Raw genomic sequence first — 13,299 nt, forward strand, 5'->3', positions numbered from 1 at the left:
TATCTGTGCTTTTAAAACGACTCAGAGAAGGACTGGAGTAAAGTTCATCAACCTCTGCAGTTTTCTCCACCCAACAGAGCGCCACTCACCAACCTCCCCAAAAAAATGCATACCTAATCACTGATCGCCCTGGCAACCGCCCCTAGGCTGAAGAGTTTGTTAGGGTGCCAAGCACAAAGTGTGAAGGCAACCTATTGTAATTGATGTTGTTTTATTATTCCGCCACGTTTGACTTACACAGCCTAAACCGCCCGCATGCTTTTTATGAAAGTTACTACAGCTGTAGAGTCTGACTCGAGATTAACAGAGAGCAGATATTACACTTGGCCCAAAGGTGCTATAGCCACAGTCCAAAAAGGCAAACTTTGAATAGACAAATCTCGTAACTGCTTTGATTTAGAGTCATGAAACTTTGTTCACACATGCATATCCACACGGTGAACAAATATGCCTCAAGAACCTATGACTTTATTTGGATAGATTCATGACTATCTTGAACTTTGTTAAGAACACTAAATTCCCTAAAGATCCAAAATTTTTCACCTAGACAAATCCTTTGGCAGATATCTATGGACGAATGTCTTCAATCTGACCTAAAGGAAAGTCTGTACAATAAAGATTAAAGCACCCAGGAGCCATTGACTTCTAAAAAGGGTGTGGTTTTAAACGCAAAAAGACTCAAATGCTTTTATCAAGTGTTGGGCAAGTTACTTCAAAAGCGTAATGCATTATTTATTCCTTGTTACTGTCATTTCAAAGTAATTAGTTACATTACAATATATATATGTGTAGCGTCCTTCTAATTTGATTAAATGGGGTTTTCCTACATGTACAATTTATGCTAAATAGTCACTAATGTGGGCCTGAAGTTGTACTGATACTGTTGACAGGTATCTAGTTAATTTGGGGAAGTTTGTGTTGAATATAAAAAACGTCCTATGTTTTAAAGAGCCCCTGATCCCCTCAGTTTATTTTTATGGGTTTGGATTTGTTTAGGCTGGTGTCAATCATTTTATCTGTCATTGGGGATTAACCTGTCGGATTGTCGGAGGGGCGGGGTTTAACGAAAAGTCCGGGAATGGGAGAAAAAAAGATGCTGGGAGAAGAAGCGGAAGAGAGTATGTTATGTCGGAGAAAGCTTAAAGTTAACTTGAAGAACAGTTATACTATTTACCGTTTGCAACCGGGCGTTTGCACGAGTTTTTGTTTATTTTGTTAAAAGTGTAAACGAGCGTGCGTTAGAAGTGCGGCTTTTTGCTAAGGGGCTGACGCAGGACGGGACTGTTTTGCTAGCGGTTAGCATAACCAACTGCGTGTACGGGAGGCCAGGACGAGGACGGACTTTGCCACGTGCTGCTGCCGAGGAGATGGTGTTGGACCGAGCGTCGAGACGGGTTCCTGATCGTGTTGCTGCTTCTTGGAAGAGGTTGTTTTTCACGGAGTTTACCGTGTCTTTCTGTCCAGATTCGGGTGTGAGTATAGACTTTTCTTTTGAAGAGGATTTCTGTATGAGCTCCAACAAGCGCGCCAACACTGGTACCAGTAACTGAACCTTTCAAAAACCCCGGGGTATTAGTATTTAGGGTTATAAGTTGTGTTTTTCATGTGTTCATGAGTCTATGAATCTAAAAGAACGGGAAAAAGAGCTGAGTTATATTGTTTAGAAATAAAATGGTCTAATATTGCTTTCAAATCTTGTCTTTCCAAGGTTTTTTTCATGTTGATTGTATTGTTTCATTTTGAATAAGGGCTATAGTTACAGTTGAAATACACTGCATGGGGAATTAATGCTCATTACCAGTATAGTTACATTAATAAACTAACCAGGCCTTTTGGCATCTTAGCCAGAGTCATCCTTAAATTGTGTTTAGTGTACACCATCCAGAAAATATATTTCGTAGCTCTTACCATTTCACAACCCATGCAGTAGCTTTTATATGTTAAAGGGACATTCTATAAAAGTAATTTATTCAAAACAGAATTGAGTTAGAGGGCTACATATGTCTTTGAATTGTAAGGCATTACACTACTTTAACATTACTTTTGCAATACTTTCATCAAAATAACAGGAAATAGGGATTTGGTGTTCTCAATAGATCTTCTTGTGTTCAATGCAGCTCATTACACAGCAGGAGGTGATGTGTAATGTGTATGCATAATGACTGAGCTAGGCTTAAGGCTAACAAAAGTACAATCGGTCGCAGTTATGGCTCATGGTGCAATACATTTTATAATAAAAATACTGTAACTGTAGTTATTCATATTGAAATCAATAGAGCTAGAGCATATTACTGTAGATTGTAAAAAAAAACAAACATTGAGCCCCCTTTCTGGTTTGTCTAGGATGAAATAGAGTGGTTGACACCGACATTTTGACTATTGGTCCTGTCTCGGGTATTTGGCTCATTTCGAATCGCCTCGGGCTGCTTCACAATGGCTGGCTATGGGCATTCACAAAACTATCCTTTAAACAACCCTAAACATTTGTTTTCAGAAATGTACAACTCACTGAGTGGTTAGTGGTGTTTGTTGGTGTTCCAAATCAAGTATCGTAGCGAAATACAGTGTCTGTCGTGCTTTATTTGGAATTTTGTTATTCCATTGATTTCGGTTGGAAGACTCATTGCTCGTTGACCAGAAACGGTCAATGAGCGGGATCAACTTAGTGGCTGTTGGGGATCAAAGTTCCAACTGCTCAGGTTAAATGAAGTCGATTTATAAAACATCATGGCCGACAGAGGCTCAAAATCGTCCAAATTTAACTTTAAGCCAAAAGTTGAGGTTACCTTAACCCGATCATCATCAAATTTGGTGTGGTCAAAGGCACATCGGTCAAGATAAACTCCTCCAAATGTATCCAGATCGGGCTATATGGGGCTTTTAAACAATTAACTGAAAATGCAACCTCTCCAAATTGTATCGGATTGGCCCATAGGGGGCATTATAACCATAAACTGAAAATGCATACATTGGATGGAAATATTTCCTAATCCCTTTCACCTACTGTCATGAAATCCTGCAGACATTTATCTCTCCCAATGTTGAGCACATGTTACTAGGAAACCAAGAACCTGTAACAAAATGGCGGCTGGACGTCCAAATTAGCCCAATCAGGCTAGGTGACTATACGCAGGGTTAACTTGAGTCAATCATCACCAAACTTGGTGAACTTAAAGATACATAGGTCATGGTTAACCAGGCTAAAGTTCATCAAAGTAGGATGGTAGGGGGCGCTAAAGTGATCAATTGATAACTTTAAAGACTCATTACTCCTCAGCCTTTTGACGTACGGTCATGAATGTTTGTTCACCCATCACCAGATCCAAGCTGAGGCTATTCCAAAGTTGTCAACCGTATGCAAACAAAAAAGGTCTTCAATCTCTTCTTCAGGGTCTTCATGGTCTGCGTCAGGGTCTTAATGCTCAGTCAGGGTCTTGATGGTCTATCAGGGTCTTATTGGTCTGCTTTAGGCTTGGCACCTGTAGAATGCTGCTTGCAGCTTTAATTCATTTTGTGTTTGGACAACCTAATATTTTGATGAATATCAATGCGGTTTGTTTGCCTTCTTTTGAATCCATACGTCTTACAATTCCTAGAGTGAATATAATTAAGAAAAAGGGGTCCCTCGAATAAGAGGTTTACACACACAATGCTTCCTCTCCTTCTGCATCCATATATTAATGGTGGATAATGGTGTTGTATGGATGTTTACAGGCTGGAAACATTTATCTAATGCTTATCATTGAGTTTATTTTACCTTATTTTATGATTGTGATTAACAGATTATCAATTGCCATCCTGTCAACGTCAAATTGCTTCAAGTCATTTATTTAGCAGTACTCATCTTCTTAAAACCTGGATGGACACAAGATTAAAAAAAAAAATTCACTAACATTTTCAAGAACATTAATTGCTACCTTTTAAGATAAATGTATTGCAGTGACCAAAAAGACGATTCAATTATAAAATTTGGAATACATTTTAAAGCCAAATTCTCTGTCTAATGAGTTTACAGTCAGTTATGCTGATTATGCTAAAGAGTCTGGGAAACTCTGCATATCAACATTATGGTTCTTGCTTAGTTCGTTAAGTGGATGATTATCCTCTTAGCCCAACTGTGTGCCTAGCAACCCTAAACCTACATACCTAGCTTGGCTAAACATGTACAGTTAGCCAAATGAAGGCTTGGCAACCGTTAACCTGCAGTTCTAGCTTGGCTATACATGTACAGTTAACCAAATGTGATACATATTTAGGCACTCGATTTTAGGTTTTGTTTTTTCATATTTCACTATGCATGTTATAATTATTATCCCTGAAGGAACAATTATAATACATTTACTGTAACCAAATTAAATGTTAAACATCTCACCGGCCCAAATTTCATTGCCTGTGTTGAATGGCGTGTGCGTCATCAAATCTAGCTCAGCAAGTCATTTCACAAACAAAATCAAAAACAAAAAGATGCACAATTTTATGCAAGAACCGGAAAAAAACAAAAATCACTTGGTAACCACTGGGCTATTTTCCTTCCCTGTTTAATTTTCATATTTCACCTATTTACTCTTCTTAATTGGGCTTTGACAGGGGCTGCTTGTCTGGGCCGTGTATTGGATTGGTTTGTGTCACTGCGCGGTGGCCATTAGGAGCCCGGCCGACAGCTGACGGATCGAGGGCCCTGTCAGGCCGTGTGTCAAGTTGGAGGCTGCCTCTGGAGTCCTAAGTGTGTGCCTGGCATAGAGCCGACTCCTCCACCTATTCTAAAAACCTGTGAGGGGTGGAGGCTTGCACGCGCCTGTGTGTGCATGTGCGTGTGTAGGTGTGTGCGTGTGTGTGTGTTTCATCCATTTCCACTTAAATAATTAAAATGAGTTGAATGGAAGTAAATATGATGTAAACATTGCTGGAGGACAAACAAAGCTCCTCTTGTGTGTGTTATGAGGAAGACAGCATGGGCTGTAGCTGACTTGAGCATGTTGACAAACAAGACATCATTGAGCACACTTGAGTCAGGCAGAGCGGCCGGAATGCCAGTACACAGGGTGTATGGGGCTGCTCCTAAAACATTACCAACAGTGCGGGAATGGGCCCGTGACAATCCCAGCATTAAATGTGATAAGCATTTTACCCATTGCCATTAATTAGGCTTAGTGAGGGTAATTCAATTATTTAAATGATTTAAAGTAAAAAGCAATAAAGCAAAACGTATTTTGCTGTGAATGTTCGTATGCACACGACAGTGGGGTTTGAAGAGCCACATTATTCTTACCTTGTGTCACCTTCAGCAGTTCTATTTAATAAGCGTGCGAGGGGCTGCCTCTGTCCGGCTGGCTTGGTGAAGAAAGGTGGATTGATTTATCAGCCCTGTCTCTCTGGACTCTCCTTTAACGAGACAGTAATGGCTGACGGTTGGCTTGCGATGCAAACACAAGCCCAAAGGAGCGGCATGATGACATCTGAAATGTGGCCAGAACATTTACCCAGAAGGCATGATCAATCCACCGCACACGCACCCCCACGGAACAGGGGGAGGGGGGAGGCAAACCCCCGGGCAAACCCCCAGACGAATGGCGCATGTACGGCGAGCAACGGGAAATAAATTGTTCTGGGAATAATGATTGTAAACCAAGGTGGGTGGAAGAGGAGAAAGGATTCATCAAAAAAAGACAGGAGACGGACAGACGGGAACAATGGCTAGATGATTCAGAGCGCGGAGGGCGTACTGAGCCTGACCACACCACGGTATCTGCTAATTACTAGGGAAACTGGCTACGGTCTGTACTTAGAAGGTCTCTCTCTGCCGCCTGGATGACCCGTGATTACACACGGGGAGGATGGACAGGAGCCGAGGTAGACCCGGCTCTAAAGAAGAACTAATGACAGATTCCAAGCCGTGTCATTTCCCACACAGCCAGTCCTGGGGACCTTTGGCCTTTAAGCCAGGGGCCGAAGGTAAGCTTGTTGATCATTATGTGGCTCTGTGTCGTTGTTTTATTCAAAGTGGACCATGAGGAGGGGCGCGACAGTGTCAGAGCAGGTTGCCCTAACTGCTTTTGAATGACCCCGCATGTTGCTGTGGAGAAAATTACTGAATAGTATATAGAGGGAACAAACACGATGAAAACGAGCAGCGCTCAAAATATTATAGAATTTTCATCGTTGCCATAACAGTGTTTTTGAGCAACATCTCGTCACACACGCTGGCACCTCTGTGAACACATCTCGATCCCCAGATCAAAGCAACACACACACACACCGGAAAACACACATTAAGGCAAAGTGTTGCTCGGCAGGAGCCGGAATCTAGTGTGTCTGCGAGACCTTCCCCCTCCCCCCGCCTCTTCATCCTCAGCCCCCGCACCTTACCTCCAGCCGGGGGGTGTACCTGTACCCAGGGACTTCATTAGCAGCCAATCGGAGCGGTCCGCAGTCACCGAGGAGGGGCCAATGGAGGCCACGCAGGCCTGGCTCTCCGTCTCCCAGCGATGGGTCACATACTGACAGTCCAGGGCGACGACCTGAGACTCCAAATAGCGCTTCTCCTCCTCCGTCTCCATTGCTGGGGGAGCCGGGGGAGGAAGCAGTGACCAAACACGCTTGTGTGTTCTTGCCACCTGTCGGAGGTCCTTGAGTGAGCGCACAGACCGAGGAAGTTGCGCTGATATTTCTTTCCTTCTTTTTAGATTTGAGTCTCGACTACAGAAAAGGTTGTTTGTTTTTTAAAGGGGATAAAAAAACTGTCAACTTCACACTTCCAGCTGGCACGGCAGTAGTGGCTTTGATTGATTACCTGTACAGAGCTTTTATTTGTTTTGTTTGCTGTAGGCCTACTGGTTTGGAGTGCTTTTTACAAGAGTCAGTCAATGCTAACATTTAGTAGGATTGGGTTCAAGCAAATCCCTATCGAACATGTGCTGTTCACAGATTACTAAAATGGATTCTAGGTGTTTAAATATGTGTGCAAAGTTATGACTAATGTCTTGTGCCACATTTACTGCACTAGCACCGCATAGCATGGGGCCTTGCCCATATAGCTCTAGCCCTGGAGTGGTTCACATCTTGCATGTTTACTCACATAATATCCAGTAGTCCTGTGACCAGTAAGCATTCGTGATCCATTTCAATCCGATTTGAATTTGTGATTCTCCGTGATTCTATGTTATGGGGATACAATTGAACCACAAACAATGCTATCGGCCCTTAACCTTTGAATAATGTATACAAAAATAAAAATAACCATCTTGATGGCTTCCACAGAGTACATGTGGAATCTGTGGAAACACAAAATATTTTTCCCGCCTCATACAGCAGAAAGCGTTGCTGACGCCCCCCACCCCCCCACCCCCAAGCATCTTCTGGGAAGTGATATTTGCTAATTGTTTTTCGATGCCTGATGTCGAGGCCTTGTTCCGACGCTGATGCTGTCTTGAGCAACCGGCCGTACAGATGGATGGCAGTCTGCTTTAACCTCTGGGTTAAGCAGACCCACTCCAAAGTCCCACGTCCCACGCTGTGGGGCCCCCTGGCAGTGCCTGCTTCAGCTGAATTAGCATAAGCATGTAAACGCTAACTTGTGGCCTTCACCAGGCAATCAGCCCATACTGAAGAGTTGTGTGGGTATGTGTATGTGTGTCTGTATGTGTACGTGTGTGGGCTTCAATCAATTGCATCATTGGTCTCTATTTTAAAGCGATCTACAAGGTTTAACGCGAGCGCATGCGGTTGCGGTTCTTCATCTCCTCCGCTAATGTCGAAAGCAAGAAGGAGAGGCGGAAGGCATCCTGAAGGTGCAACGGTGGTTTGATGGTGATGATTTAATCGTCAGCAGAGCGCTGCCCTGAAGCCCGTTGTGGGCAACGTGTGGGTGGTTTTGCGCTGTGTTTTACGTTCCTTGACTACAGGTAGGCGCTGAGGCAGACCCAATTGGATCGGCGCCTGGCAAAAGGGTGAATGTGATTCACATCAATCCAAATTCACTTCCTCCACCTGTAGTGAACATTGGTCCCTCATCGCAAGCCTAGCCAAGTTTTTTTATTTTCCTTTCTCGCTTGTGGGCGCGTTTCTTTGACATTCAGAGTCCTCATTTCTTCTGCCCACTACCCTTAACTAATCTGTCCAAGTCTTTGTTCACAATCCAAACATTTCTGAAGCTTTGGTCATCTGGGATGTGTGTGTGTGTGTGTGTGTGTGTGTGTGCCCTTTAAAAAAAAAAAGGTTGACTGCTGGTAATTGTAATTCAGTTGGTGGAAAACCCCAACTTGTGTGTTTCCCTTTGCGATGATGCAAATTCAAACACGTATTCTCCCTAATATGATTCCAATATCCTTGCCACCGAGCAGGGCTAAACGAGACGGAGACTTATCCATAAACCTGACAGCACAATCTGTCACGGACATCGGGCGGTGCTGTGTGCCGGCCCATGTTGAACGCAACCCGTCAAATAAACGTTGGTTTCAATTATCTAACATAAGGATTGTGATTTGTCTTATTGTCGAATTGAAATGCGTCGGATGGCAAGTTGATTATAATACATTGGATGGCGGAGGGGAGTGGGGAAGCTGGAGATCTGCAGAGGCGGGCTACGGTTGATTTAAATAGCCTTTAATATCAATCTGTGGATACAGATGTGATGATGAGCACAGTCCTTTACTCGATTCTCTGATCCCAGTACTTATATAACAAGGTATGTTAGGGTTGTACAGGTGGAACACCAACCAAGCTTTCGATCTCAGAGAGGAGATAGCCTTCTCCTCGCACCATCCGAGGAGGACGGTTCAAATTATACACATCTGGAGAGTTTTGTAATCGCCAAAATCGTCAGCCGTCGTCATGCATTTGCCCACTTTGAGTTTTTGTAATCAATAGTCGTTGCCAGGGTTGTCTTAATGATAATAGATGGGGTGCAAATTTGAGAGAACCAGACAGCAATTGCCGACCAAGATGTTGCTGCCGTGCTCGGGCGTTGATGAAGAGTAGAAGTTCGAGGAGGAGAAAATAAATAAAAGGGGGGTGGGGTGGGGGGATAGGGTGATGGGCCGGTAGGTTGATGGGCCAGATAAGAGAGATTGGTGGTTTAGATTGGACAAGTTGGGGGGGAATCTCTATCTTTCTATCGTTTTTCATATCAACGAGTTTAATGAACAGATTCAAAAAGTGGATTGTGTGTGTGTGTGTGTGTGTGTGTGTTGGGGGGGGCGGGGGGTTGTCATAGATGAACAGAGAGGGAGAGAGATGGAGTGTGACCGCAGAATGAAGGTGGGAATCTGTTTTGAGAGAGGGAGACCGGCGGCCCATTAAGTGTTCTCCAAACCTCCAGAATGAAAGCGTCAGCTGCAGTATTCATGCCCGTGACCTTGGGTCATTATTAAAGTGACCGAAGTGGCAATTTACCTCCAGTGGGCCGCGTTCTCTACTCTCCAGTCCTTTTGAAGTAATCTGCCATTTTAGACTCTAAATTGCTTTATCAAAATGTTGTAAAACGTGGGTCACAGTTAAATGGCAGCATGGATACAACAAGGTGACTTTCAAAGTGCAGTGGGGGAGAAAAAAAAAACATGCGATTGTTTTTACATTTAAGTGTAGCCAAGCTGATGTGTCAGGGGTGGCAGTTATAACCTCCCAACAGACTAGAACATATTGCATGTCTATAAATAAAATCTCTTTTGCTTCCCTGGAATATGCCAACATCGTTCAACATTCGTAACTTGCCACAATTAGTTAAAGTGGTTCCACCTACTTTTGGCCTGTTATTAGGCCTGGAAATGTTTGTGACCCCAACTTCTTAAATATTTTAATGCATCTGCCTCCACACACACAGCTTGAACCCTGTCCTCATCTCCCAATCATATCAATACCCCAGTGAATGCATAGGCAGGCCATCGTCATTAGCAGTAGTTCATTTGTGGCTGTGAATCATTACAAATGATAATGATTACAAATATCAATATGAACATGTCCAAACATACATTATGATACCTTTCAAAAAGTTCTGAGGTATTGTCAGAAACAATCCTTAGTCAACATCTAGTCCCCAACCAACATCAGGGTCTTACCTCTGGGCATCCTCCAGCATGATGCCTAACCTGCTGCTTGCATGACCTTACTTGGACTAGCTATGGATGATGCTGTAAACGTAATTTCCTTGTAAATTGGAAATAAAATTTGATGCTGGAGGCGGCATTAAGGTTTGGTAAACACATAAACTCATATAGTGTTTGAATGTTTGTTGATGTTGCTGAACCATTCGTAATTGAAAGAGGATAGAGGAGATTAGTATTTTGGTTCAGTTCACTGTCAGCAAGATGCCCTTTTCTTTTCCTCTTAAGTGATGTTTCAATAGAGTTTGTTCCAATTGGTGTTATGTCTGTTTTGATCACTCTCTTCTCTCAGACACTGTATATTGAGTGGCAGGCACATCCCACTTTCATCAACTCTAACCTGTGGATTTGCAAAGATTTGAAGTTTGGTGTTGGATGGAAGTAAATAGTTTGGTTGGACTGTTTACATCAAATAACAGTTCAATACAGTTTATGGAAATTTAGAACCGCATCAACCATTTTTCATCACATTTTGTTGACATGAATAAATATCCAAGCAGAGGTTCATCTTAGTGTTGGCCTATTGAATAAAAATGCTTGTTCAAAGACCAACATTGTATGTGTTTTCTTTTTTTAAGAAATGCAATCCATTTTTTAAATAATCCTTTACACCGAACTCTGACCGTCTAAGACTCGCTGACCCTAACAATAACTTTTCTGATAAACTGCATCCTTCTATCCGTGTGACTCTTCTCCTCATATTTCTGCCATTATGAACCACCCACCTACACGCTCCAACCAAACATGACCGTTGCTCCAACCTCATGATGCCGATGACACCGGCTTGACCTGGCTCACCTCTGACCCCACTGTTATTGTGTCAGGGGTTGGCTATGACTAATGTGAATCAGGAAAATAACCATTGGCTGGTATTTTACGTTAGCGGAGCGTTTTTAAATTCCGACCGATACCAAGAAGGCGCAGGGTCTCCTGGTGATTGGGGTCATGAGGTGGGCGAGGGGGCAGATGATCGGTGGTCACAAAGCAACCTAGAGGGTGTGTTCACCAGGATGGATGGTATCTCTAGAGACAATGACGCTCCATCGTGTGATTAGTTCAACTGGCTCACCTGGTCTCCCTGCTCTCCATCTTACGTTGCTCGCTTGTGGCACATGATTTGAAACGTCATTTGTTCCATTTTCGGTAGTTTATTTGAGGATTTTCATTGATAGTTTTCCTTTCATTCTTTACTTTAATATGTCCATCATTGCTATAACCTTGCTCTTAATTCATTCATTGATCATGTAGAGCTGTGATACGTTTTGATTCATTTGACGGTTTGGTTGAACTTCAAATTTAAAAGAGAAAGAGGAAAGACTTTCAGTTCCCTCTGGTTTTGCCCGAGTCCTTTCCATTGCATTGACATCGCCGGCTCAACAGGGGAAATGGATACCAGATAATACGAGTTGTTGAACCAGTGTCAACAGCCAATGATGATCCAGACACATGTAGTACACCAAAAGGACGAACCCATAAATTACGTTCAAAACGTCCTTTCTAATGAAGGGAGTGTTTTCAAGGGTTAGGAGGGTGTCATCAATTTTAAGTCTGTTAGGGCCACAGACCGTATCTGTGATTAAGGGCTATACAAATAAAATTGAATTTAATTGAAAACCATTGTTAGGGCCAAACATCACATTTTGTGGGCATATTTTCTATGGTTGAGGACTTATTACTGTCATTTTCATTCTTGGCATTAACAATGTCAGTGTTAGGGGTTCCATTTCAAAGTGGGGCCACCAATGCTAAGAAAGTTTGCACTCTTTATTTTTTTAGATGTTTTACAAAAAATGTTCACCATATGGCAGTTTTATTGCATTCCCAGCCATGATAATAATTCTACTTGTCTGAGCTACTCTACTTTTACTCTTCTCTAGCCTGTGATGAGTGGCAGATGCTACTTAGCAACGACTCTGAGCTTGAACAGCCCATAATATCATGATTGATGTATTTGAGCAGATGTTGTCAGGCGCGCCATGCAGGTGAGCTAACCAGAACTGATGGACAAGGCTTTTGCCTATTAAACCTGTCTGATATTACCATCAAGCTATCTGATTCCTCAGTTGCCTATGGTGGGAGTTTTTCCACAGCTACATCGTTAATTTAAATTTCTTTTTTTTTCATCAGTCCATTCTTCTTTTTGCTATGTAACCGGTGTACATCAAATAGTGCAACATTCAATCAATCAATCAATATCCTTTATTTAACCAGGTAAAAAATCATTGAGATTAAAATCTCTTTTCCAAGAATGACCTGGCCAAGAAGGCAACAACAATCATCCAAGAATAAAACATTTAATATGCTAGTTATCTTTCAAGGGTCAACTCAGTCAATTAAATTGTTGGTGAACTTTACATTTATTGTATGCTAGTTACGATCTGATATTACGACTTTTCAGACAGCTGCATGTTAATAGAAAACGTCAGCACTGCACTGAAATTTGGTACCTTTTTCCGGTTATTGTATGTTTGTTGTAATTATAAGCTTTATGTGTCAATAACGCAATGGGATGTATTGTACTGCTATGGAATTCTGGGCACCTCCTACATCTGGGCCCAAAACGTAATAACCCCCACTTAACCTGACCATTAGTAATGTCGATATTGGGACCTTAGGGGTGTTTATTCATGAAGATGTATACATCATTGTTTGTGGAAGTCCTGTTATGCTAATCAAAGTAAATACAGCCGACTTTTTAGAATATTAATAGTGGCAGCATTAAACATTTACATTTATAAAGTAGTGCTTTTCACCGGAGGACAAATATGCTCACGAATGCACACAAATACATACAGGCTATATATAACCTGGTAATTGCTTCGACTACAGCATAAGAAATGAACACGGCCAGTGCTTCTAGCTATTACCGTAACTGAAGTAAAAGACCTGCAAAGGTTGCTTTTAGTAATTCTGCTCCACATAACAAAGACAGCTGCTCATACCTCTAAGGACAGTAGCCTACATGCCACCAAGACATGTTTCACATGAAAGAAGTTCAGCTGAAAGACTTCCCATGGTGTTGCAGTTGCAAAAGTCTTATGCGACTGAAACCCCAACATAAATTCCAGTTCAGCAGAATGTGAACTTTGTTAGAGTTGAGAGGTCGAGCTGAGTCCCAGCACTGACGAGAGGACATGAATCTACACACACATACCCAGCCTATACTCTTGAGGATAAGTGACTTAGGTTTGAATGTAGGTCA

Source organism: Pollachius pollachius, assembly GCF_949987615.1.
Source record: "Pollachius pollachius genome assembly, chromosome: 10".
NCBI lineage: Eukaryota > Metazoa > Chordata > Actinopteri > Gadiformes > Gadidae > Pollachius > Pollachius pollachius.